This window comes from Eptatretus burgeri, chromosome 1 (genome assembly GCF_056783735.1).
Source record: "Eptatretus burgeri isolate ZD-2024b chromosome 1, Ebu_testis_v1, whole genome shotgun sequence".
In the NCBI taxonomy this organism is placed as follows: domain Eukaryota; kingdom Metazoa; phylum Chordata; class Myxini; order Myxiniformes; family Myxinidae; genus Eptatretus; species Eptatretus burgeri.
In genome coordinates, this window is record NC_140961.1 from 40,627,051 (window position 1) to 40,653,442 (window position 26,392).

General features: G+C 45.9%; 1 protein-coding gene across 9 annotated transcripts in view; it reads right to left on the bottom strand.

Annotated features, from left to right (window-relative positions):
* Nucleotides 1-26,392, bottom strand: part of HIKESHI (heat shock protein nuclear import factor hikeshi) — a 47,735-nt gene that overhangs the window by 16,996 nt on the left and 4,347 nt on the right. The gene's annotated exons all lie outside the window — the stretch shown is intronic.

A 26,392-nucleotide genomic window follows, 5' to 3' on the forward strand; every position in this document is an offset into this window, starting at 1 on the left:
GTCCAAAAGGGCATAACTGTGAAAAATTGACAAAACACCCTGAAACTCGAACTTGTTCTCCAACTAAATTTATCATAATGAAACCATGTACCAAGTTTTAGTTGGTTATGTTAAAAGGTGTGGGAAAAAAGTCTGAAAAACCACAGGTGGAACAGATGGACAGTCGGACGGACAAACGGGGAGCAAACCTATAGTCTCCTCTGGTGAAACTGGAAGGGGATTAATAATGCCCGACACAATTCGTGACTCTTAGCCTTGTTTAGGGTGAATTTCAATGAAATTTTGAAAATGCTGTTCATTGTGAGCTCATTCCTGAAGTCATTCAGTCCCAAAACAATTTCTTTCCTCATCCTCTTTCATTCCCACTCAAAACCATTCCCTCAATACCTTCTTCTTTATTCTATAAACGACCACAAATATATCACAAGAAAAAGAGCAATCAGAGATTGCAGACCCTCACCAGGACTTATTTTGTGTGGTGTTTGTGTACTGGTGTTACATAATTAATAAGAGAAATAATTAGAACTGCTGGCAGGTACCAAGACGTCCCGCTTTGATCGGACACCTGGCCCTGACCCATGACGTTTGTTATCATTCAATTGAATTCAGAATTGGATTAAAATAAATTCAATTGAAATCAAATGGAAGACCAAATAGGTACAGTCCTGCATTGGAGTCATCAGATGGAACCCAAACAAGCAAAAAGCAACGATGAAGTTGTCAGGAGAAACTTGGATAGGATTTACATTTAAGCTGCTACTATTCTACCCTCGAAAACCCATTCATGAACATCAAGTGAGCCTTATTAAAAATAAAAAAAATAAAAAAGAACCCAGATCAAAAAAATTTCAATACTTCTGACTACCAGACCATGTGTCTGATCAAGTTGAAATTTAAAACATGTATTCTCCATCACTACTAGATCATAATTGTGAAGTTTCACATCGATTGATTAAGCGGGTACAGAGAAAACATTATTTAATATTTTTCTTCAATCCAATATGGCTGCCAAACCATGTGACATCAATTATTCCAGAACAAACTTGTACACCCAAGGCTTGGGGAACATTTTTGTGGTTTCCCCTTGATTTATCCAGCCGTTCTGGAGAAGATTTTTTATGGGTTTTAGGGTAAATCTAATATGGCTGCTAAACCATGTGACCTATGACAACATGTGTGAACCTTTTGTTCCTCATGGATAGGCAGTCATACTTGTAAAATTTCACCTCAATCTGTTCAGCCACTTCAGGGCAGAGGATTTTTAAAGGTTTTTTTAAAAATTTAAAAAATATGGCTGCCGAATCACGTGACGGATGACGTCATCAATGTTTTTTTTTTCTTTTTCTGTGGACCATTTTATCCCTTGATAAACCTCAAATTTTCATACTGATCAGGGTGTAGCGTTCTACATTTGCAATTATGATGTCATAACAAAGGCACCTATGATGTCATTATAAAAAAAACACATTCCCCATGAGGAGTACTTGTGTGCCAAGTTTCAATTGTTTTCGTGGTACGGTTTCAGAGATACAGAGGTCCAAAGTTTTTCCAACATGGCTGCCACACAATGTGACCTATTGTTGCGGAAATGAGCCCTTAGTGGGTTATTAAATATAGGATTAGGCCAGATCCCCCCTTATATGCATGTTTAGCCAGGTTGTTTGGTAATCGGACGTTACATGTGTGTCGGGAGGTGGAGCAGGCTGCCCAGTGTTCAAACAGTGGTGGTGTACCGAGAGGCGCCTTCTTTTTTCCTTCCCCCCTTCTAACGAGCCCCCACCCAGCGCCCTGACAGAGTCAGTCAGCAAGACGTGCCAGCAACCCATTGGCGGAGAGGTGTGGCAAACTCGAACGATGGACCAATCACGGGTCCCCCAGGGGTGGTCCGAAAGGCCCGCCCCGAAAGGCAAGGAAGGAACTGCTTGGTCAGTCTGTGATCTGCGTTATGAGGAGTGGCTTGGCCGGCTGTTCCTCCTCGGCCATGGATCCAGCCTGCAGGTCATCCACAGGTTCATCCTGAATCCAACGACGGAGCCTCTGACTGTCCCTACTCCCTGCACGCTCGACGATGTCTTTTCATCCCGTCGATCCGCCTGTGGAGCCCAACACCCAGATTTGGCCTGGTCTGGTGTACAGGCTAGGCCTGGATTCGCATCCTGGACCTTGTGAGAAACCAGCTGGAACACACCATAGATCTTTCGCTCTTGTGCCATCGACCTTACAGGGGCTGGACGCACCGAGGCTGTGAGCGTGAGCAGTGCCGACAAAAGGACGTCGTCACCGCCATCTTGCCACGCGGCATGCGCGAGCAGTGCCGATAGGAGTACGAGCGCCATCTTGCCACGCTGCATGCTTGAGCTGTGCGCTCGAATCCGACACCATCGGCTTGTCAGGAGCCGCATTCGTGCCTTCAACACTTTTCCTCTCGTCCATGAGGCACCACCAAGTACTCCGTGTCTAGTCTGCATGTTGTCCAGGCCTAAGGTTTATTTTGCCAGGGCTCCCTTCGAAACCCGTATCCGTAGCTCCCAAGGTAAGAGCGGGTGAAAGATTAATTAGAACGTTCGTGAATGCTTTGCTTGTGTCGTGCTCCCCGATGTGTCCCCAATAAATCTGACTGATTTATATGAGATTTGCCGCCTTGAATTTATCCGTGCCGCGCTGAGGAACAATCGCTCGATTTGTATTTTAAACCAAACTGGCTACGGACTGGCAGACTTCGCTCGGTCTCTGACAAACCCAGTCTGCAGCCGGGATGTATATCCCCAACTGGTACGGCAGAGGGGTACTTTGGTATCGTGATCTGAGGCGCGTGACCCGAGACCTGTGCCAAACAAGCCAGTGTTATAACCCCTGAGACGGCGGTGCTGTTAAGTGCCGCCGATTCAACAACACTATGATGTCATAATTATGATTAAAACATTGTACATGAGTAATCACACCTATGGTGAAAATTTCGTCTCGATCTGACAAGCGTTTGTAGAGAAAAACATGAAAATTATGTGTGGACTAACAAACGAATAGAAAGACAGACAGACAGACAGACAGACAGACAACAGACAAACAAACAAACAAAGAGACCCAAATGCAAACCCTCTCCTTTGGCAAGGGTAATAATAATGTAATTCATTATAACACTCATTGTGAGCTCATCACGTGAATGCAGATCAACTCCAGTGAGATCGAGCAAACTTTACTTGAATTCTAGTGCAACTCAAGTCTGTAAGACATTTCCACGATGGTGTAAATTGTGAGGTGCCAAGCAAGGAAGTGTCCTCACACTTGATTAAAACCTCTCTCAGCTCGTTCCTCGAGTGGGTGGTCCAAGGTACGATCGTAGTGTGGAGCAAAATGTTTGGTTAGAAATCAGATTTTTTTTTAAACCAAGCCTGCACTACTTCCATTGGTTGGACAAGTAAATGGAACAAAGTTCATGATGTAAAAGTACCAACAAGTTGGCACCGATTAAAAGTAGACGACAAGTAGCCCCCCCCCCCTCCTCGATCGCGAGTGACCAGAATTTGTCAACATATGAAAAAAAAAACTATCGATCAGAAAGGTGTAAAAATTGTGTAAAACAATGAACAGTCCCAAAGTTTCAAGTTCCAAAAAAAGAACTGTACAAAACGAGCTGGCCAATGAATTCGAAAACCAGGCCACGTCTTCCTCGCCACTAGAACATGAGGAACAGCTGCTGGTGCTGGTTGCAAATGAGTGGTAGGAGATGATGTATGTGCTGTTGTCAGGTCAGGTTCAACATAAACAGGTTTCAACCTGTCAATGCTGACAGTATTGCGTTTCCCATTGTAGTTAACAATGAAAAACTTGTCAGCACGGCGGATGACTTCAAACAGTCGGTCATACGGGGGTTGAAGTGGCTTCCTTACCGCATCGTGTCGCACATAAACATGAGTACAACTCTGAATTGGTCTGGGTTTGCCTGTGCTGTAGCCTGGTAGGTGTAGGCTTCAAGTTTCTCATGTGCTTCCGTAATCAATGTACATAGTTGCGAGGATCCAAGTCATGATTAAACTGACAAGGTGCCACAAACTGTCTTAGCAACTTGAGAGTTGTGCCAAAAACTAACTCAACAGCACAGCAGCCTAGGTCGGACTTAACCGCAGTTTGGAAACCTCGCAAGATGATAGGAAGACTCTCCGTCCATCTTGTATTTGCATGGGCTTTCAGAGACACTTTCAACTGTCGATGGAATCGTTCCACAAGCCCATAAGGTGACAGGTGATAAACTATGGTTCAGGTTCTCCTACTGCCAAGCAGATCAGACAGAACATTGGAAAAGTGCTGATTCAAACTGATGACCTTAGCCTGCGGTTATTGTTGAGGGTGCACCAAATGCAGCTTCCCAATGTGAGAGGAATGCTTGGACTACAGTCTCTGCTGTCTGGTCAGGTAAAATAGTAGTTATTTCAACCAGAGGGGTATCCCATCCATTGGGGACCATACTCTGTGCAGAGCGCTGGTGCTGCCTCAGCAGTCTCCTTGGCTATTCGGCACAATCCTGGACGGGTCACCACTCCAACACAGGATACCAGCAAGCTGGCACTCATTTTGCCGACCTCGGAAGGATGACAGGCAGAGTCAACCACACCTGGTATTAATTCAGCAGTCAACAGGGCTCAAACTCAGGACCCTAAGATCCCAAGCCAGCCACCCTAACCACGAAGCCAACACCTGGCTGGGATATGAGATGGGTATTGCGACCGGCCAAAGAGTAAAATAATGAATGCATGTGAGCAGGTATGTATTGCCATTTGATGGAGGCAGAGGTCAAACTCTATCAATGTGAACTTGGTCAAATCTGGCATCTTGTGTGGAAAACGTGCCAAGTAGAAACCTGATGTGTCGATGTATTTTGGATCTCCGACATGCCATGCAGGTTTTGGCACAGTCTCTGACGTCTGAGGGGAGGGAAAGGGAAGGCAGCGTGAGGGGAGGGCAAGGGAAGGTAGCATGAGGGGAGGGCAAGGGAAGGTAGCATGAGGGGAGGGCAAGGGAAGGCAGCATGAGGGGAGGGCAAGGGAAGGCAGCATGAGGGGAGGGCAAGGGAAGGCAGCAAGAGGGGAGGGCAAGGGAAGGCAGCAAGAGGGGAGGGCAAGGGAAGGCAGCATGAGGGGAGGGCAAGAGAAGGCAGCATGAGGGGAGGGCAAGGGAAGGCAGTGGAAGGGGAGGGTCCATCTGGATATAACCACCGTCTGGATACATCAAGGGAAGGCAGCATGAGGGAAGGGTCCATCCAGAGATAACCCCCATCCAGAGATAACCGCCGTCCGGACGACAGGTATACGAAGAGGGGGGGAAGGGGAGGAGAGAGGGAAGGGTTAATGAGCGAGGAGGTAGAGAGACCGAGAAGGGGGTGGGGAGTGAGGAGGCAGGGGGGAATGAAGAGGGATGGGGGAGTAAGGAGGGGTGGGGGAGTAAGGAGAGGTGCGGGAGTAAGGAGGGGTCGGGGAAGAGAAGGCAGCATGAACGGCGGGGAAAGAAGGGAGAGGGGAAGGGAGAGGAAGGCAGCATGAGATGAAGGCAAGGGAAGGCAGTGTGAAGGGAAGGCAATGGAAGGCAGTGTGAGGGGAGGGTCCGTCCGGATATAACCACCATCCAGATATGTGCGGAGGTAGCCACCGTCCAGATACGTTTGGAGACAGACACACAGAGAGAGAGGGTGGGGGGGGGGGGGAGAGAGAGAGAGAGAGAGAGAGAGAGAGAGAGAGAGAGAGAGAGAGAGAGAGAGAGAGAGAGAGAGAGAGAGAGAGAGAGAGAGAGAGAGAGAGAGAGAGAGAGAGAGAGAGAGAGAGAGAGAGAGAGACAGAGAGACAGAGAGACAGAGAGACAGAGAGACAGAGAGACAGAGAGACAGAGAGACAGAGAGACAGAGAGACAGAGAGACAGAGAGACAGAGAGACAGAGAGAGAGAGAGAGAGAGAGAGAGAAAGAGAAAGTGGGAGGATGCTGCAATGCATTAGATGGGGGTGGAGCGACGATAGGACAAAGAGAAGGAGGGGTGGGGGTCGTGGAGTTAGCAGAGAATGTGTTATATATTGTTGTGAGTCAGGGGTCGGCTGAGAAGACCATGAGGTGGGGGAAGGTATCTCGGTTCCCACCAGACTCCCCGGAATGGTAGGCCATCGCACACGGATAATTCCGTGACGTGGCGGGTCGCTTCACCGACCGAGGACGCCAATAACTCAACCGCGTGACCTCGGGTCCTTCCGTCTATGGGTTAATCGGGTTACCTAATTAATCACGTGATTTAATTACCAGGGAACACGCCCTTGGTACGCCTTGTTCGAACTAGATCACACTACCGGACCGGATCACTTTACCGGATCGGATGCAGCCGAACGTCACTGCCAAGGACGTACCGGCTAAAAGGAAAGGGTTGTTGGTACTAAAGTCCTGGTGAAGCTAGGATTCGGACCATGCTGGATCAATGGAAGAAAAGACAAAAACAAGCAGGGAACATTTCTAATAATTATTTCTTTACAATGGGGGAGGAAAGGTATGTGGTACGATCAGCATTTATTGGGGTGTGTTGTGCAGACAGAAGTGTGGTGCAGCAAATAAGCAGGCAACTTACAAAAGGGGACACAGAGCAGACTTAACGCGAATATAATAACAATAATAATAATAATGACAACGATCTTCTGCAGTCTTACTTAAGCAGACAGGCGCCAGGACACACGCACGCACGCACGCACGCACGCACGCACGCACGCACGCACACACACACACACACACACACACACAACCCGATGAAGAGAAAGTATTGAACCAGGAAGGGAAAGGAGTTGAGGCTATGTTTTGGTACGTTTGTGCTTGATAGCACGACGTGCCACCAATACGTTTTGGGGGGGATGCTCCGTAGTGCGGCACCAGACAACTGGCGCGTCATCTCTAGCTTCAGCAGAGCGTGTGCAGACCGTGTTTGTGTGGGAGGGGCTTGTGTGGAGAAGGGGCTGAGTCCAGAGATCGAGGACGGAGTAGTAAGCAGGACCAGGTAGACGGGTGGGGTCGACGTCGTGTGAGCGGAGATGAGGAGGCGGAGTCCAGACAGCAGAAGGCGGGTCGTGCCGAGGGACGAGGCCAGATCAAGCGAGCGAAAGAGAAAAGAGAGACGAGGCGGAGGGACTGCTCCGACCTTTATAGGACTTGCAGCGCGGGGGGGGGGGGCACCCCGAAGCGAACGTCATCACCTGAATCGGGTGCTCCGATTGTCCCCGACCCCTCACGTGGCCCGCTAACTTTGGCCGGAAACCGCCTCACTTTGATTCCGGCAAGGCCATCTCAGACAGCAGCAATATTCCACTCCGACCCCACATGACATGAATTGCCCACACCGAAATTGGCACGCGAATCGTCCTGCAAAACCCCCCAGGCCATGCCCCGGCGACCGGCTGAGGGTCCCGCGTGCCCACTCGGGCGTCCAACCGGTGCCGATCAACGTGCACGCTCTGCACGCGCCAACGTGGCCGGCACTGTACATTCCCCAGCTCGATCGCAGCTTCGCTGGTCGTAGAGACGAGAAGACGTTCACCATCCATGGAGAATCCGCTGCTGCCAGCGAGGGCCAAGGTACATAGTTATGGATAAATCCATGCATGTTTCACGAGCAGCGTACGTGTCTGCCTTCTAACACATTCCATACAGCGCACGCAGTTCGGCCATTACGCACGTGGCCAGCGCTCACGTTCGCACGACTCCGCCAGCGTGTGCGCGGGGCGAGCACCAATATGTGTCGGATATCAAGGTTGAAAAGGCACAAGCCGCTTCTACTCCACACACTCGTATCCCGCCCAACATGGCATGGAGTAGTCTTTATCGGCCTCCGTACGCATTTTGTGCAGCGTGGGCGTCGTGCTGGCTGTGTTTCCTGTGTTGCGAAAAACACCATTCGTGCAGCCTCTTAAGAGGTATTTATTCGCATGCCTTTTTTTCCCCCCCAGATCTTTCCCAGATCACAACCGGAAATCTTCCCCAGATCATCAGAAGCTCGAGTCGATAATCCCTATATGACTATATGACTATAAGCGCACTATATGACTCGCTGAACACGTTAGGTTTAGGGCTCGCCCGGGAATGAGGGCTCTGTGCTGCAGTTTCCTCACAGCGGCGCCGCACGCGCTGGCCTCAATGAGGGCCCACCTCACAGCGAAGGCGCACGTGGCTGATTTGCCTCAGGAATAAATCAGACGAAAAGAAGAGTAGGGATGAAATGAAGAAGAAAATTATTTCAGCAAACCTAGCTATTAGATCATCGCAACACACTCCGTTGCTGTCCCGCTAAACAAAAGGAAAGGGACGATCGACACTGTATAATAATGGAATAACATTCTTGGGACCACTATCTGTTGGATGCATGTGGTTCTGAGAACCGCAACAATGTTATGCTTTATGAAGAAAACGCGCACGCACGCACGCACACGTCATGTGCAGGTGGAAAAAAAATTGGCTCTGTAATTGAGAAAACACATTAAGAAGGAGAACGGCTCGGAAATTGAGTGTAATCAAATGTATTTTGCTTTGAAACTCACAAAGAGAAACCATTTAACCTTTGTAGGACACACCCAGTCATATAAATAACCAATTACTTTCGAAACAGTCACGAGGACAAAGGAAAACGTGATCACTCGTACGCTGCTTAGGTTAAAAGTTAAAACCTCCAAGATATGAGATGGAACTTTGGCGTTACATCGCCTGTAACCATGCATGCAGGCACACACATACACCTGCAGAGTCCCTAAATTACAGATCCAAATATACCTGTATATGTACCTCTACCTTGTAGCAACTGCCGACTGTAAATCCTGATCGGGACACGAATGGGACTGCCGTCGACTGTAGGGTGCTCAGCAAGCAGCTTAAGCACTCCAATTAAATGGTTTATTCGGACGGCTGGCTTGGCAAGCGATAGCTGTGTCCACATGTCCAAACTACAGGGTGGCCATAAAGTCTGGAAACATAGATAATATTGGTTTATGAAAAATATAAGTGACCACTATATTCATTATTGTTGTGTCTGTCTGTCTGTCTGTCTGTGTCTGTCCCGAGCATAGCGCCGTGGGTTTTGATCCGTCCTGATGAAATTTTGGTGGGAGGTTTATATCATGATCGAGTTGTGTTTTCCTGAAAATGGGCGGAGCCACGCCCAAAAAACATGTTTTTAGGGGGTAGCAGATTTCAATTTGCATCTTCTCCAAAGGGTTTTGTCGAATCTGACAGGGGTTTCGGCATTTGGTCAACCCAATGGCACCTGCATAGCCCCACGGAGCTCGATTTTTCATTTTTGTCCCAAGGTCAAGGTCACAAGGTCACGAACTTAGAAAATTGCGATTTTGACATAAAAATCCATCTTCTCCGAGGGAGTTGTCGAATCTGGCAGGGGTTTCGGTGTTTGGTTAGCCCAATGGCACCTGCATAGCCCCACGGAGCTCGATTTTTCATTTTAGTCCCAAGGTCAAGGTCACAAGGTCATGAACTTAGAAAATTTCGAATTTTGACATAAAAATCAGATGACCGCCCAAACTTTGAGAGCTGGGATGACAATATTTTTTATGCATAATCTTGAGGTCATTCCCCACCTAAAGTCTTGAAACCATTTTTCTCTATCTCGAACACCTTGCCCGTGGCGCCCCCTTCAAGGTTTAGTTGTTTTTACGCTGATTTCATCAAAGTATGGATAATGCCATATAGCCTATATGAAATGCCGATATGAGGCCAATATGAGGAGTGTGAAATGCAGTGTGAAATGTGCTGCCTATATGAGGCCATATAGCCTATATGAGGAGTGTGAAATGCCATATAGCCTAAATGACGTTATATTGTTCCTGGAATGTTCCAGAGGAAGTTTTGCACCAAAGGTCATAATCCTTGACCTTTAAAGTTCAAAAAGGCCAAATTTTCAAAGTTGTGGGAATCGAACCGAGTTTTCGACCTTCTTCGACAAACTAACTCCATTAAGCTCTATCACGTATCCCGTTTCCTTATTTTAATGTCCACACATTGTTTTGGGACCTTTAAATGTTATGCAAAGGTAAAATTTTGAAAGTTGTTGAACGAAACCGGGTTTTCGACATTTTGCAGCTAATAACCTGTCACTCGTACCACATCATGTTGATCATTTTTATAACTTGGTCAAACATTATCACATTGTCTCATCCTTGACTTCTGAAACAATCTACATCGTCAAATACCGCTCGTGAACCATTGTCGTCTTCAGACTTGTGTCATTCTGTTATCGTTTGACGATGTCCTTGACGAAAGACAAACGTGTCGAGGTGATGCTGCTGAGTGGACATGAGGGCTGGTCATATCGACAGATAGCAGAGCACTTCAATGCATGTCATCCCAGAAGAGCTGCCATCTCCCATAGCACAGTGGGGAAGCTGGTTCAAGAATTCAAGGATACAAGCAGTGTGTAGGACAAACTCCGTTCTGGACGACCATCCATATCCGACGAGGTGAAAGAAACTGTCATAGGGAAGGTAATAGCCAGGCCGAAGAAGTCAACTCGCCGGACATCTATGGAACTGGGGGTGCCTCACAGTAACGTCCAAAATATTCTCTGCGTGGACAACTTTCACCTGTACAAGATGCAAGTCCTGCAAAAGTTAATCAAGGATGATGCTGACCATCATATGGAAATGTGTGCATGGTTCTCGGATCGCCTGGACAATAACGCTCGCTTTACCGAAGACTGTGTGCTTGACAGAGGAGTCTGAAGTGAAGGCCCGCTTACTTTGAGCGGTTGTACCAGGATGATCCACCAGCTGTCGAGTTGGACGTCAGGGGTGTTACAATCCCTGTTGCCGACCCTCCAATCAACTGTGGTCCACCTTTGCTTGTGGAAACACAGGCTGCGGTGAACCGGTTGAAATGGGGTAAAGCTCCAGGGATCTGTGGCATCCATGCGGAACTTCTCAAGGCTGGTGGAAATGCTGCACTCGTGTCGTTGCATGCACTTTTGTGCTCTGCCTGGAGCACAGGCATCATCCCAACTGATTGGAAGAGGGGCCTTCTTGTCCATCTCTGGAAAGGGAAGGGTGATTGCCAAGACTGCAACAACGACCGAGGGGTGACGCTGCTCTCAGTGCCGGGCATGATCTTTGCTCGGATAATTCTTGATAGGGTTCACCACCATCTGCTTGAGCACCAGCGTCCAGAGCAGTCAGGCTTTACACCAAAGAGGTCAACGATTGACCGTATCCTTGCTCTTCGGGTCCTCACCGAAGGCAGATGAGAGTTTTGGCAGGGGCTGCTTGCAGCCTATGTTGATCTCTGTAAAGCGTTTGATTCAGTGAATCGGGATGCCCTCTGGAGGATTCTTGGTCTTCGTGGGGTGCCACCAAAACTGATCGATCTGATGTCTAAGCTCTACTCTGGTACTGAGAGTGCTGTGAAATGTGGTAGTACCATCTCTGACTTCTTTCCAGTTGTTACTGGAGTTCGTCAGGGGTGTGTACTGGCCCCCACACTTTTCAGCACTTGTATGGACTGGATTATAGGGAGGATGTCGGAGAGATCAAGCTGTGGTGCATCGTTTGGGAATGTCAAGATCTCGGACCTTGATTTCACAGATGATGCAGTCATCTTTGCGGAGACTTTAGATATCCTTTTGGCGGCCCTCGAGGTGCTGAAATTTGGAGTCGGAGCCGCTGGGATTACGGGTTTCTTGGGTCAAAGCAAAGATCCAGGCTTTCAATGACATATTGGATGCTGCTGTCCTGTCTGTGCCTGTTTATGGTGAGGATGTTGAGGTCGTGGAGAGATTCACTTACCTTGGCAGTGATATTCACGTCTCTGCTGGCTGAGAGTCAGAGGTCAATAGACGTCTGGTTCAGGGCCTGGGGAGTCATGGATTCACTGGATCATGGGGTGTGGCGCTGCCGGAACCTGTGCGGGAGGAGGAAAGTCGAGTCTTCAGGTCCTTGGTGCTTCCAGTCTTGCTCTATGGATGCACAACTTGGACCCTGACCAAGGATCTGAGACGGAGACTTAATTCCTTTGGTACCAGGTCTCTTCGGAGAATCCTTGGCTATCACTGGTCGGATTTTGTGTCCAACGAGCGGTTGCTGAGAGAGACTCGGATGAGATTTGTTACCTGCATAGTCTGTGAGCATCAGTTGCGGCTGTATGGACATGTGCCTCATTTTCCTGACGCTGATCCTGCTCACCAGATTCTCTCAGCGAGGGAGTCTCGTGAGTGGAGGAGGCCAATGGGCCGACCACGTGCATCGTGGTTGCAGCAGGTTGACCGGCATCTCAAGGAGATGGGGATGGGCCTAGCATCTGCCTGGGGGATGGCCAGATGGAGGCCCCTGGAGTACCGGTGGAAAGTGGACGCAACGACGCGCTGTTCTGGCACATGCTCCTATACCTGACCTGTGTGCTGTTCAGCAACGAAGCTAATTTTTATGTGAACAGGGAGGTGAAAAAGCAAAACATGCGGTACTGGTCGCAAGACAATCCGCACTGGATCTCCCCTACCAAACAGCAAGGAGTGGCAAAGGTGGTGGTGAGGTATGGCCTGTGGCGAGCACATATCTTGGGACCTGATTTTCATTGAAGATAACGTAACTGGCGAGACGTATCTGACCATGTTACTTGACCAATTAATGCCCACACTTGGGCTCGGGGAAGGTCACCCGGAGTGGTTCCAACAGGATGGCGCACCACCCCATTACACCAGAGTGGTGAGGGAATGGTTGGATAATAATTTCCCAAACTGGATTGGACGACGTGGCCCTGTGGAGTGTGCTGCACACTCGCCAGATCTGAACCCCGTGATTACTTCTTCTGGGGTATACTGAAGGCGCAGGTTTATTCAGTGAAAATCAGACACGAATCATCTGAGGCAACGCATCACGGATGCATGTGCAGGGATTGATGGAAATGCTGCATTAATGCACCACGTTCATTGCAGTTTTGCACAGCGCATTGAACTGTGCATTTCTCATGAGGGACAACGAATTGAACATGTCATGTAATGTCATTGAACATATCATGTGTTGTAATGTATTGTTACGGTTGTGGAAATTCACAGAACACCATTAGTCCGGGAGCCAACCTGTGTACGAGGCTGTTTTAGGGTTGGACCTTACAGCCTCTGCTATACAATTTTACACCCCCAGGATGTTTAGATATATGTTTGCAGTTCATGAAAACCAATGTTGGCAATTCATAAGCTCTTGCGAAAAATTTTGGCGGACGTTTTTGTTTGAGGAAGATTTGAAAAATTTGATAAAACAGCAATTGTCAATAAAATTTCTAAAAAAATTTAAAAATCACATTCATGAAAAATAAATGTGAACTAAATGTAAGAATTCAATCAGTGCATTGTAAAATGACAAAAAAAAAATTGCCTTTGTGGAAGTAAACCTCATAAAAGTACATAATTTTGTGAAAAATGCCTTAAAAATAACGTTTTTTGAAGATGGCCTTTAGAACTTTTCTTATCATAGGCAGATGCTGCATTAGAATACTAATTTCTCTTAATGTGATATGAACATGGTATCCATGGCTAATTAAAACAGCAAATTTGATTGAGTTCTATCAATTTTTAAAGAGAAAATTAACATTTTTGTCAACCAAAGTTACCCCTACCCCCAAAATCCTCTTACTCTATTGAACACAGTTCGGTTAAGGTTTGCTGGATCCAGGTTGGGTACTTCACAGTTCACTCTTCCAAAGGAAAATTCAATGGTGTTTGGAGTGACATGGCCCTGGAGCAGACATACAACAATGAAGGGAAGACATCTCTGTTCAAAGGCATATCTCAGGCACCAGCTGCTCGAGATAAATATGTGAAGACAGCACCATTTCTCACAGCTGTATCAGAGAACATAAAGTCTATGGCTAATCTAGGCCAACAGGAATCTACTCATCATGGAGAAACACATAAGCAGGCAACAGAAGAACATATGCATGTTGAGGAGATCAAGAAAGTGATATGCCAGCAGATGATAAACCCATTCCAGTGTAACAACCAAGTGGATCTGCTCAATAGAGCAACTGGTGAGAAGGATGCTTCAAAAGACTTGGTCCATGCTCAAGCTAAGGGCATGGAAGCCATTATGAAAGCAGAAGAGGTGGTCTCTATTAAGATTGAACCACTGAAGCTGGTAACTTTCTCCTCACAGAAGAAATCAAACCCATCAAGGAAACAGAGTTTAATCAGGATCTATCAAGATGAGACTGCAGCTACACGTGTGCTGTGTTTTTATCGAGATGCCGACCCAGTCACAAGACAGATTGCATTTTCCCATGAGTGGACAGACTACCCATCATCCCTGTTTGAGGTTGATCCACGCTTTGCACAGGGGTTTGTAATGCGCAAAGGCAACAAGTCTGATTTCGTGGCAGTGCTAATTGCTGAAGCTGAGCAGGATGTTGTTTTACAGCTGCCATCATTACCACAGAGTGACCTATACACAGTTTATCTGGTAGACACAATGGCATTTGTAAATAAATACCAAAAAATGGGTGTGAAAACATTTGGTGAACTTCCCCAGCTGTATCTTCGCAAGCTCCTGCAGTTGAAACCTGAAATGTGCAACTGTGTCAACATCATTGGTGATCAGTATGATTTTGATGATACCCATACTTTGAAGGGTGATGAGCAGCAGAGGAGAAACCAGACAGACCAGGCAAGACAATTCTCACCATCCAAGAGTCTAGAAATTCCGGACTGGAATTTACTCATGAAGAATCCAAGAAATAAAGGAAATCTTCAGAACTTCATTGGCACTTCCCTTTGTGAGAGTCCTGAAGCTATTCCGGATGGAGTGACCATCATTCTTGGTGGTATGATGGAAAACAAAGGTCACACTCTTTCCATCACATCAGCATCAAGTTCAGTTCTGGACTTACCTTGTGAAGAACATGAAGAGGCAGACACAAGGATTATTGCTCATCTTGCATATTGTGTGGAATATCTTGATCACCATCGAGCTGTTGTGCATGCAACAGATACAGACATAATTATGCTGTGTATATATCACTTCTGCTGCTTGAACACATTGCAAGAACTCTGGATACAACGGCAGAATCAATACCTACCTATTCATGAGCTGGTAGAAGTGTTGAGCAAGAAGTACCAGAAAATCCTCTTGATGTCGCACTACACTTCTGTGCACATATGTGTTGTGTGGATGTGACACAGTGAGCTACCCATTCAGAAGGGGAAAAGAAGAGGTCAGGTCAGGTATGGGAGCATGTGCCAGAACAGCGCGTCGCTGCGTCCACTTTCCGCCGGTACTCCAGGGGCCTCCATCTGGCCATCCCCCAGGCAGATGCCAGGCCCATCCCCATCTCCTTGAGATGATGGTCAACCTGCTGCAACCATGAGGCACGTGGTCGGCCCACTGGCCTCCTCCACTCATGAGACTCCCTCGCTGAGAGAATCTGGTGAGCAGGATCAGCGTCAGGAAAACGAGCCACATGTCCATACAGCCGCAACTGACGCTCACGGACTATGCAGGTAACAAATCTCATCCGAGTCTCTCTCAGCAACCGCTCGTTGGACACAAAATCCGACCAGCGATAGCCAAGGATTCTTCGAAGAGACCTGGTACCAAAGGAATTAAGTCTCTGTCTCAGATCCTTGGTCAAAGTCCAAGTCTCGCACCCATAGAGCAAGACTGGAAGTACCAAGGACCTGAAGACTCGGACTTTCGTCCTCCCGCACAGGTTCCGGCAGCGCCACACCCCATGATCCAGTGAATCCATGACTCCCCAGGCCCGACCCAGACGTCTATTGACCTCCGGCTCACAACCTGCGGAGACATGAATATCACTGCCAAGGTAAGTGAATCTATCCACGACCTCAACATCCTCACCACAAACAGACACAGACAGGACAGCAGCATCCAAGATGTCACCGAAAGCCTGGATCTTAGTTTTGACCCAAGAAATCCGTAATCCCAACGGCTCCGACTCCTCATTCAGCACCTCGAGGGCCCCCAAGAGGATGTCTAAAGTCTCCGCAAAGATGACTGCATCATCTGCAAAATCAAGGTCCGAGATCTTGACATTGCCAAACGATGCACCGCAACTTGATCTCTCCGACATCCTCCCTAAAATCCAGTCCATACAAGTGCTGAAAAGTGTGGGGGCAAGTACACATCCCTGACGAACTCCAGTAACAACTGGAAATAAGTCAGAGATGGTACCACCACACTTCACAGCACTCTCAGTACCAGAGTAGAGTTCAGACATCAGATCGATCAGTTTTGGTGGCACCCCACGAAGACCAAGAATCCTCCAGAGGACATCCCGATTCACTGAATCGAACGCTTTACAGAGATCAACATAGGCTGCAAGCAGCCCCTGCCGAAACTCTCGTCTGCGTTCGGTGAGGACACGAAGGGCAAGGATACGGTCAATCGTTGACCTCTTTGGTGTAAAGCCTGACTGCTCTGGACGCTGGTGCTCAAGCAGATGGTGGCGAACCCTATCAAGAATTATCCGAGCAAAGACCTTGCCCGCACTGAGAGCAGCGTCACCCCTCGGTAGTTGTTGCAGTCTTGGCGATCACCCTTCCCTTTCCAGAGAGGGACAACAAGGCCCCTCTTCCAGTCAGTTGGGATGATGCCTGTGTTCCTGTGAAAAGAAGAGCGGCACAGGTTTCTCTGGGACTGATAGGAAACCTTCCCCACCTTGTTGATTTTGGAAGAGATAGTGAAATGGCAGCAACAGAATGTGTCATTGATGAGGCCAGGGTATACTGGACTGCTCTGTATGGCCAAAAAGGGTTCAGCTGTTTGGATACCCTCAGGCAGCATATGTTTGTCTCTTCAAAATTAGACCTTAGGTCACTGCCAGCAACAGAAGATGCGTTTTACTTCCTTGTTTTAAGAGCATTGTATCAATTGCTTCTGTATAGACGTGCACATCTCAGTGACCGAGCACTTCCCCCAGCCACAACATTTGGCAGAACCCTTATCAATGGAAAACTGGTCCCAATTCTCATGTCTAAGCCAGCCAAGCCAAACATAGACAAAACGGTGTCTTGCATGTGCAAATTATCCAAATGTCTGAAACGATGTTCATGCAAAAAGGCTGCTGTGCCTTGCTGAGTGACATGCATATGCCTTGGTCAGAGAGGTTCATGTGGTGGAGTTGTTTCAGAGAGTGACTCTTCCTCTGAAGAGGATGTTTCATGTCACAATATTGTGTTAATCCATTTCTAATTTTATCTTCCTTAAAACCATGGCATGTAAAAGTATGTTCTTGTTCCTGACCCCATTGATAGTCAAGCATTTCTGAGTTGCATAAATCTTTTGTTGTTTGACATATAACCTTGTCAATTGTAGGTAGGTTAAATCACCAATTGTGATATAGGAAATGAACTCCTCTTTAATATGAGGGGTCATTTGTGTATATAGGTTTAGTGGTTATGATTTTAGGACAATATGAATTACCCCTACCCCCATCCTACATCTTCGCTTTTGCCAACATTTTGTTATCAGAGGGGGCTCGCATAAGTGTTGACTGTGTTGTTGCGCAAGAGTTTCACCATTGCCAACATTGGTTTTCATATACTCAAAGGGTGTCTCTTTATGAAAATCAACACAAAAATTTTATAGCAGACCGGGCAATTTTTTTTTAATTTTGATCGGTTGGCTCCCGGACTACATTCAGGTTCCGCGAAGATCAGTTATGTCGATAAGTGTGTGTCCAGGTTAGATTTCCCCACCGATGTATAACGGGATTTATTTGTGTGCCGGGCTGTGAATCTTGAGGTAGTGGTATTCTTTTCTATCTTTATTTTAAACAATCAACATCTCCTCACCACCTTCTCCACAAACAACAACATCTCTACAACCACGCCACCTCCACCGAAACGCCAACAAACTCCACAACCACGCCACATCCACCACAACGCCACATAGTTTACAACCACGGCATCTCTACAAACAAAAAAAAGAACTCAACAACTCCCGCCCCGATATTCTGGGACGAAAACAGGATTGACAGTTGGGGCGGGTCCCTCAGAACGGGTAAACAAAAGTGACGGTTACAAAAAGTATGCTCCGAAGAAAAACAACTCCATCACTCCTAGGATTTTTCCCCCGCGCGCCGAGAAGGGAGGGGCGGACGCCCCGGACACGATAAAAGGGCCGCGTTGGAACGCCGAGAGTAGAGTGGGTGAGTGGAGCCGAGTTGGTGAGTCCAATCGAGTGGAGAGTTGGTGTAGTCGAGTGGAGTTCGGGTCTGGAGTCCAGAGTCGGGAGACGAGAGAGAGGAAGGCGCATCGCAGAGTCGGTTGGAGGGCAGCGAGTCGGAGAGTCGGGAGACAGCCGTGGAAAGTCGTGCACGCTGCGAGGCCAACCAAGCCGCCGTTACAACAGCTGCCGCGTTGACGACGAGACAGATATGTGGGGTCGCCGACCAAAGGACCCATCGAGTCACCACGAAGGTGGCCAGGTAGCCAGCCCGGTCTCTCAGAGCCCCTTCGGTCATCCCGGCTCTGATAAAAATAAAGGCTCCCGAGCCCTGTTGTTTCTTTCTGGGTTTTGCATGAAAGTCTGTGGCGCCTTGTCCACAAGTAACCAACTGGTTAAGTGCATGTACATAATAAATAGACATCGGCTGTAGGTTTTTGCTCATGTCTTGTCCCCATCCCCCCATTTACTGCTTACGTGCCGACGTGTGCAAATAAATACCCCCGTTGTTTGAATGTCACCTGCTCGTTGCGTCCTTTCCTGCCATTGACTGCCATAATTGCGTTCGGAATAAATAGCTGGCTGATTAATGGCCGATAAAACGTACATCTGGTCCGACGGGGCTTGGCGATATAAAACCGCTTGGCAATCGCAAACGGAACAAGCTGCTTAAAGCGGCTCGTTTTCGTGCAGGCTCCGTTGAGGTGAAAATCCCCGGCATTTCTGTCTGCGCGAATAATTAGGTACATCGACAATTTGGCGATCGACCCTGTAGCATAGACAGAAGAGTTGGCTGGTTTATGGTGTGGTTAACAACACCTGTAGCTGGGTTTCGGCGTTGATCCGAACAGCTGCGACTAGATTGCTCGTTCGGTGGGCACTGGCGGCCGCAATTTATCTAAAGGCGGTCGCCCGCACGCCGAACGGGCGAAAATCCACAACAGTATATTTGCCTGTTTCTAGACTTTATGGCGACCCTGTATGTCCGTAATAAACAATTAAACACCTTTTAAGCAGTCGGAACTGCTGCTAAGTTCAATTCCGGAGCATATATTTTGTAATTTGGCTTAGTTTAAGAGATTCTCGAGGTTATGGCATGTGCGGAAATGAAATAAATCCAACAACGCTGGCATCTCTGGGCGTTTGGCGGCATTGCAATGTACCCAACAATTTGTAGTTATAATGAACAAGCATTCGCTAATACGAGTGAGGAAAGTGGAAAAAAAAGCTATCCTTAAGAAATTGTTGCAACCTGTTCCAAGTCAAGGCATGGTGAAGCAGGCCAAAAAAAACATGGCAGCTTCAGACCCCAGCGAGGTAACCCAGGCTACACCTTAAGACCCCATAGAGAGCGAAGTGGCCGAGGATGTGCCTGATAAAGGACATAATTAAATAAGGCCATTAATTATCTTCAAAAGGGGTGTTTTCATTAACCCAAACACAATTTTCATTCGTGCACTTCGTTGGAGTTTTCTTCGTATGCATGCAAAGTTTCAGGCTACTAAGTTTCATGGTTTTGGAGTTATGGAGGACACTCGCATGCACGCACGCACATGCACACACGCACACACACGCATGGCTGAGATAGGTCTGCGCAGTTAGGGATGAAACGCCTGTAAAAAATAAAAAGAAAATCAAAAGGCCAAGAACTCACTCATAACTTGTGCAGTGATGTGGGTGCAGGAAAAGTTTGTATGGTCTTGACTTTCTCCTCCATTGGGCAGATACCGTGTTTGTCTGCTACGTGGCTGAGGAAGATGAGTGATAACACCCTAACCTGGCACTTGCTTGGATTGATGACAATGCCATTACTAGCAAGGCTCTCAAAAAGTAATCAAAGGTGTGCCTCATGGTCCTCCTCCATACGACTTGCTACGAGCAAATAATCAACGTAAGCGTAGAAAAAGGAAAACCATGGATGACATCAATCAAGCTCTGAAACGTCTGTGTTGCATTATCCAAGCTGAATGACATGTGAACAAACACATCATATCCAAAAGGTGTTGTGATGGCTGTTTTGTGTGTGTCAGTTGGCTCCACTGGTAAGTGCTGACGAGGTTTATCTTGAAGAAAACGCGTGCACCTTCGAGAGGATGAAAAATCCTGCAAATGGGGAATTGGATTGCAATCAAGAATGGTATGTTCGTTGAGTGCATGTAAGTCACCACACGGCCACCAGTCACCTGGTGACTGCTTCGGTACCATATGCAAGGGCAAAGACCAGTTGCTGTCAGATTTTTGTATGATGCAGAGTTCAAGCATGTGCTCCGATCATCAAGTTGGATTCAGACCAGGTCATTCTACCCTGAACATGCTGCTTCTGCTTTCCCAGCAAAGGAGCAAAGTTACAAAATTGAAGATTTGCAAGTACATTTGTTGATCTGGTCTGTTATTCTCTGTTTGTAGATCAGTTTGTATGTCAATCACCGACAGGTCACATTTTACTCCGATCTTCAGGAAACTTCACTACCCGGTTGAGGTAGTGACACGCTGGAAACCTATTGTTTTTGAGGTCAATACGTCAAAAGGTCAAAGGTCACATAAACCATCAATTTTCAAACGATTCCCTTGATATCTATGTAAAAACACGGGTGAACAGTGAACCCTCTTGAGGTTAAGTCATGGTTGACCCTTGTATGTTGATTAATTATGTACTGTTTGAACGCAAGTTGGACCGTGAGGCGTGAGAACTTCAATTAATTACTTATTGATGGACCTTGACTACATCTATTAATTACGGAATATTGGAACATACCTTTGAGAATGTAGACTTTGAGAGCCCTTACACGTTTTAGACCCCTTTAAACCATTTTAAGACTCTTTATAACCTTTAAAACTTTATACCACTTAGACCCTTAAGATATCGAAGACCCGTTAGGATCCTAAGACCTTTCAGCCCTTAGGGTATTCTACAATACCACGAGGTTCACCAGTCATAATCAAAAGGCCCCCCGTTGGTAAACCACCACAGGACCATGCTTAGAGGGTACAAAATATAATTACTCAATAAAATTTCTTTACTTTTTTTAAGGTTCTGCTCATCTTGGTTAGTGGCATAGGGCAATGTCCCACGTAGAGTCGAAAAAGTCCAAAGAGAAAACGTCCATGACAACAATTTCACCCCCTTTACAATCAAACTAGTATAAAAGCCGGTCAAAAATGACGGGTTGGGATTATTTTATTCAAAATATTTAAAGAGACTGAAAGATATGATGTTTCACAACAATAAGTGTTATTTTAAAAGACTACATGTACAAATTATACCATATTTTCTTTATCTTCTGGGACATTTTATTTGAATGGTACAGCCTCGTGAGCATGCCAAAGTCTGAAGCCTCGGCCTAGTGTCAGGTGTGCTCATATCCTCGATATTTATCAGACACCCCACGTAAGTAAATGAACACTCCTTTTACTCTGCATGCGTTGCACACCGTGTGCAGCGAATTTCACCTCCCTGCAGCCTGTATTCATTGTTTTTTTATTAAACACTTCTGTACACCGAGGCCCAGTTGAATGTCAATGTCTACAATTCCAATGGAAGAGACGTAATTACTCTTTAATGAAAATGTTTTTCGAGTTTTTTTATCCTTAAAAATAGACCATTGTGAAAAAAATTTAGCCTTTAAATCCCTTCTTAAATCATCCTTCTGAAGGGGGAAAGAAACACACAAATATACAAACATACTGTTTTATATAGGTAGCTATATGGGATATTTTTGTGGTTTTATTATTGCTAAACCTCAGGAATTTTTTAAGATATCAGACTGAAACTTGCACTGCTGATTCCTATGCATGGATAGCATATGTGTATAAAATCTGGTCAAAATTAGTCAAAGGTCAAGGTCAATGCCACCCAAAACATGTAAGCACCTATTGGGCAGCAATTTGAAAATGTATCAACCAAATTTGTTATGTACAACATTCCATCATGTAAAACACTTGATAGGTCAAATTTTCTAAATTACCAAATTGCAGTTTCCATGGAAACTTGTTTACTTGGATTTTGCAAGTATCGTGCAATGCACAACATCTTTCTTGATTGTCTCTCTGTGAGCAGGATATCTCAAAAAGTTATGGACGGATTTAGACGAAACTTGGTGGACGTGTGTGTGTGTGTGTGTGTGTGTGTGTGTGTGTGTGTGTGTGTGTGTGTGACAAGGACAAATTGAATTGATTTTGGTTAAGATCCAGATCCGGATAAGAGAATTTTAAAAATTATTTTAAATGTTTCTTCACCATTGAGATGGGACCGAAAACTATCTTCTTCCTCTTATTCTTTCGGCTGCTCCCGTTAGGGGTCACCACAGCGGATCATCCATATGATCCGCATAGTGATTTGGCACATGTTTTACACCGGATGCCCTTCCTGACGCAACCCTGGTCGCCTCTTATGACACAGGGATATGGTACACCTATTTTAACCGGGGTATACACCGGCCCAGTATACTGGTACTCATTTCGCCGACCTCAGAAGGATGACAGGCTGAGTCAACCCCCTGGTGTATTAATTCAGTGGCCCAACGGGGCTTGAACTCAGGACCTCTTGGATCCCAAGCCGCTGCCCTAACCACTGCGCCAACACCAGGCTGGGACCGAAAACTATATATATATATATATATATATCATGATATTTGAAAAAGATGTGGATGGATTATGACAAAACTAGGTGGACGAGTTGGTTAGTTGACAAGAACAAGCCGATTAGATTTTGGTTAAGGTCTGGATGTAGGTCCGGTCTATCAGTGGGATACAAAACGTAAACTGTTGAGCCTGGAGGAGGTATGTGCTCTTCTGAGCACAGTTCTCGTTACTGATGTGATCATATTGTATGCTTTGTTGTTACCTGGTATTTTTTTGTTTTAAGTATAACTGTCAATGTACAACTGCACTGTGAAGTACATTGGCCTTGGGAGAATTGTTGAGAACCAAAATTTAGTTTTCTGGCTATTAAATTTAGAGCAGCAGAGGAAACTGGATGATTGTTTATCAGGGATGATGCAACAAATGAAAACGTTACAACTGGCATAAAAGTAGATTCAATGGCATTGCACAGTTGGGCCATCTGCTCTGATAGTCCAGGCAAGATAAGGTTTGATCGGGAACAAATTGCAACAGAATTTTTTTTAGCACAATGCATTTCTATGAGGTCTCCACAACACCACACTAAAAGTCCAAAGAAATCCCTGTTGTGGAAATACGTCTAATTTGCATAAATCCAATATGGCAGCCAATTATCAATATTGTGCCATATCTTTGCTCACAGATGACATATTTGGGTGATTTCAACTTCTATAATGGGTATTTTGTATACAAGGATGCATTTAGAATACTTTTAAACTTCCCTGGAACAAAATCTCATTTGCATAAATCCAAAATGGCCACCAAATATCAATATTTTGCCATATATTTACTCTCAGACAACAGGTTTGAGCGGTTTATATTTCTAGAATATTTGAGGGGATCAAAGGCTAAATTTGGGATAGTTTAATATTTTGATTGGATGGGTTTAAATAAAATGATGTATGAATTTAATAAAATCTAATATGGCCACCAAATATCGATATTTTGTGATCAAATTTATGACAGTCACTTCTTTGGCTAGTGTTTCATTGCAGGCATATTAATACCCTTCTGAAGATGCACATCAAGGTCATCATTATAGTCATCAGTGAAATCTGGTAGCTGCGAGTTGGCACAACTTGTCACCCAGCATTCTCCACAAACAGCACTGCAATGCAGACTATACTTTCTGCATGTTCACCTCTTTGCATTACAGTCTGTTCTACAGTTACAGCAGATGACATCCAGTAGTTTTGATGGGGCTGCAAGCTGGTCAGTTTGTATTGGCAAACATTGTCCATCCACCGTGTGCCATCCCCACTCTTCTGGCTTCATATTGATGCTTCTTCCTTTCCACTCCATCATCTGATAATATACACGGAGGCTGTGATACTTTGCAGCTGCTGAGGTTGGGGGTAGAGTTTGAGGTTCTACATGAGATGTGCTCTTGGAAACCTCACAAAATCGCCTGTATCGTAAAGTGTCCAGTCCTTGTTCTTTGGCACCATCATATAATGACACAAGTGCTTTTTCTTCTGGTGCAATAATGTCCTGTTTTGCCACATGTCCTTCGTGGCTGAACACCTTAGCTTGCTGACGGAACAGGGCAACACTCTTGATCTTTCTTACTGCTAAACCCTTTCCCAATCCAAACAGGCGAGAAGTTATATCGCAGCCAAGGATTGCATGGATAAATAACACATGGTCACAAAAATCAGGACCAAGAAATTCCTTAGACTGCTTTATGCACCATATCCTGGTCTTTTTTGCTGATTGCCTGGGCTCTGGGGCCAGGAACAAGTCATGTGCATCCAGTTCAGCATGATGTAGTAGGAGGATGAGCAAGTCCGTGTCATCCCCTATCAGGACAGTGTCTTTGATTCTAGCAGATGCAACAGCTGTTTGGACAATGAGCACATCAGCATCATGCTTTGCATGATCTATATTACACCCAGCCCGCTCTGGTTTGTCACCAAGATAAACAATAAATCGCTGTTTGTTTGTCACATTTTTCAAGAATTCCTCCTTCTTGGACTGTATAACCATTCCACCAGTGAAGTTTACTGTCATGCCTGAACAAGCCCCTGTCCTTCTCATGTGCGTGGCATCTTTTGTTGTTGGACCGTCTTGGTATCCATCAAAGATAATGGTTGCTGCCCCATATTAATGTATAACATATGTGACATAAAGCTGACTGACACTCTCATATGTGGAACCTCTTGGACATGGAAGACGATGAAGTAGCGCACCACCATCGAGAATATACTGGACATTTCCAATTGGTTCTCGTTGCTCCCCTTGCATGGTCTTCCAGAAAACATCGGCAAGGACAGCCTTATTGGCCTGCAGGGGAAGGAAGGAAGATTCAAACAATGCTGGGGGGTAACTACACAGTTCATATTTGAAGAGTGACTGTAGATCTTCACAGCGCTCCCCAATGGTTACCAGTCTCTGGAAGATCAACTGTGGATCTACCTTCACAGATTCTCCTTTGATCTTGAATTAAGTGTCAATGCTCGATCACATTTCCGGAAGGTGAACTCTTCTACAGATTTCCCAACTATGGATGCTGGAATCTTTTCTCCAACTGTTCTTGATCTTTCAACATTGACTCCTTCCTGGGCTGTCATGCAATTTGCAATGTTAAACAGGGAAGGATCCCGTGCGAATGGATCTCTCTCCCCGAGATAGCTGATAAGATCAAGGATGTCATTGACATCTCTAGCTTGTCGAGCTTTTGACAGGTCTTTGTGTTGGTCACTGGTTTCAAATCAGATGCCACTGAGCTTCTGCATGGCCTCATTGATATTTGCACATGCTGGCATGGAAAGGACCCACACCAAACGCTGAGTTTCTGTCATTCCTTTTCCTCTTGTCAGGCCTCCATGTGTCTTTATACTTCTCATCAGCACTTGCTCAATTGTGAGATCCGTGGATAGTCCTGCCCAGTACGTATCACTGTGCCTCACCACATGGTATCCTTTCTCAAATTGCTGATGGACATCTGGATGACTTTCTGGCAGATTAAGTATCATTTGCAGGTATACAGATGCAGACTTTGCATATAGCATGTGTCCAGATGCTGCAAAGTATGGTAACATTTCTTGTACTGATTGAAGGTGTAATTTCCAGTTTCCTGTCCGCTCAGCTTTAAGAAATCTTCGCAGGATGTCCACCATGTTCAGATACTACACCCAGAGTTTTGCTGTCCGCATAGTCATCATTTCTTTCTTCTCATTCAGTTTACTTTGGAGTCTTCCTAACACCTCTTCTGAACACACTTCTTCTATAGTGGAGGTAGAAGATACTGTTCTGTCATAGAGTTCTGCTGCTGCTGTTAAATCGTTTATGAAAGTACATGTATCTTGTTGTACAGCTATTGTCCCTAAACAATCTGTCTCACGATCTGCACTTGCTACCTCCCCTACATGGGAGATCCAAAGATCTCATTATAGAAATTTAAATCACGAAAATACATCATCTGAGAGCAAAGATTGGGCAAGATATTTGGCGGCCATATTGGATTTATGCAAATGAATTTTTTTTCCAGGGAAGTTTAAAAGTATTCTAAATGCATCCTTGTATACAAAATACCCATTCTAGAAGTTGAAATCACTCAAATATGTCATCTGTGAGCAAAGATATGGCACAAT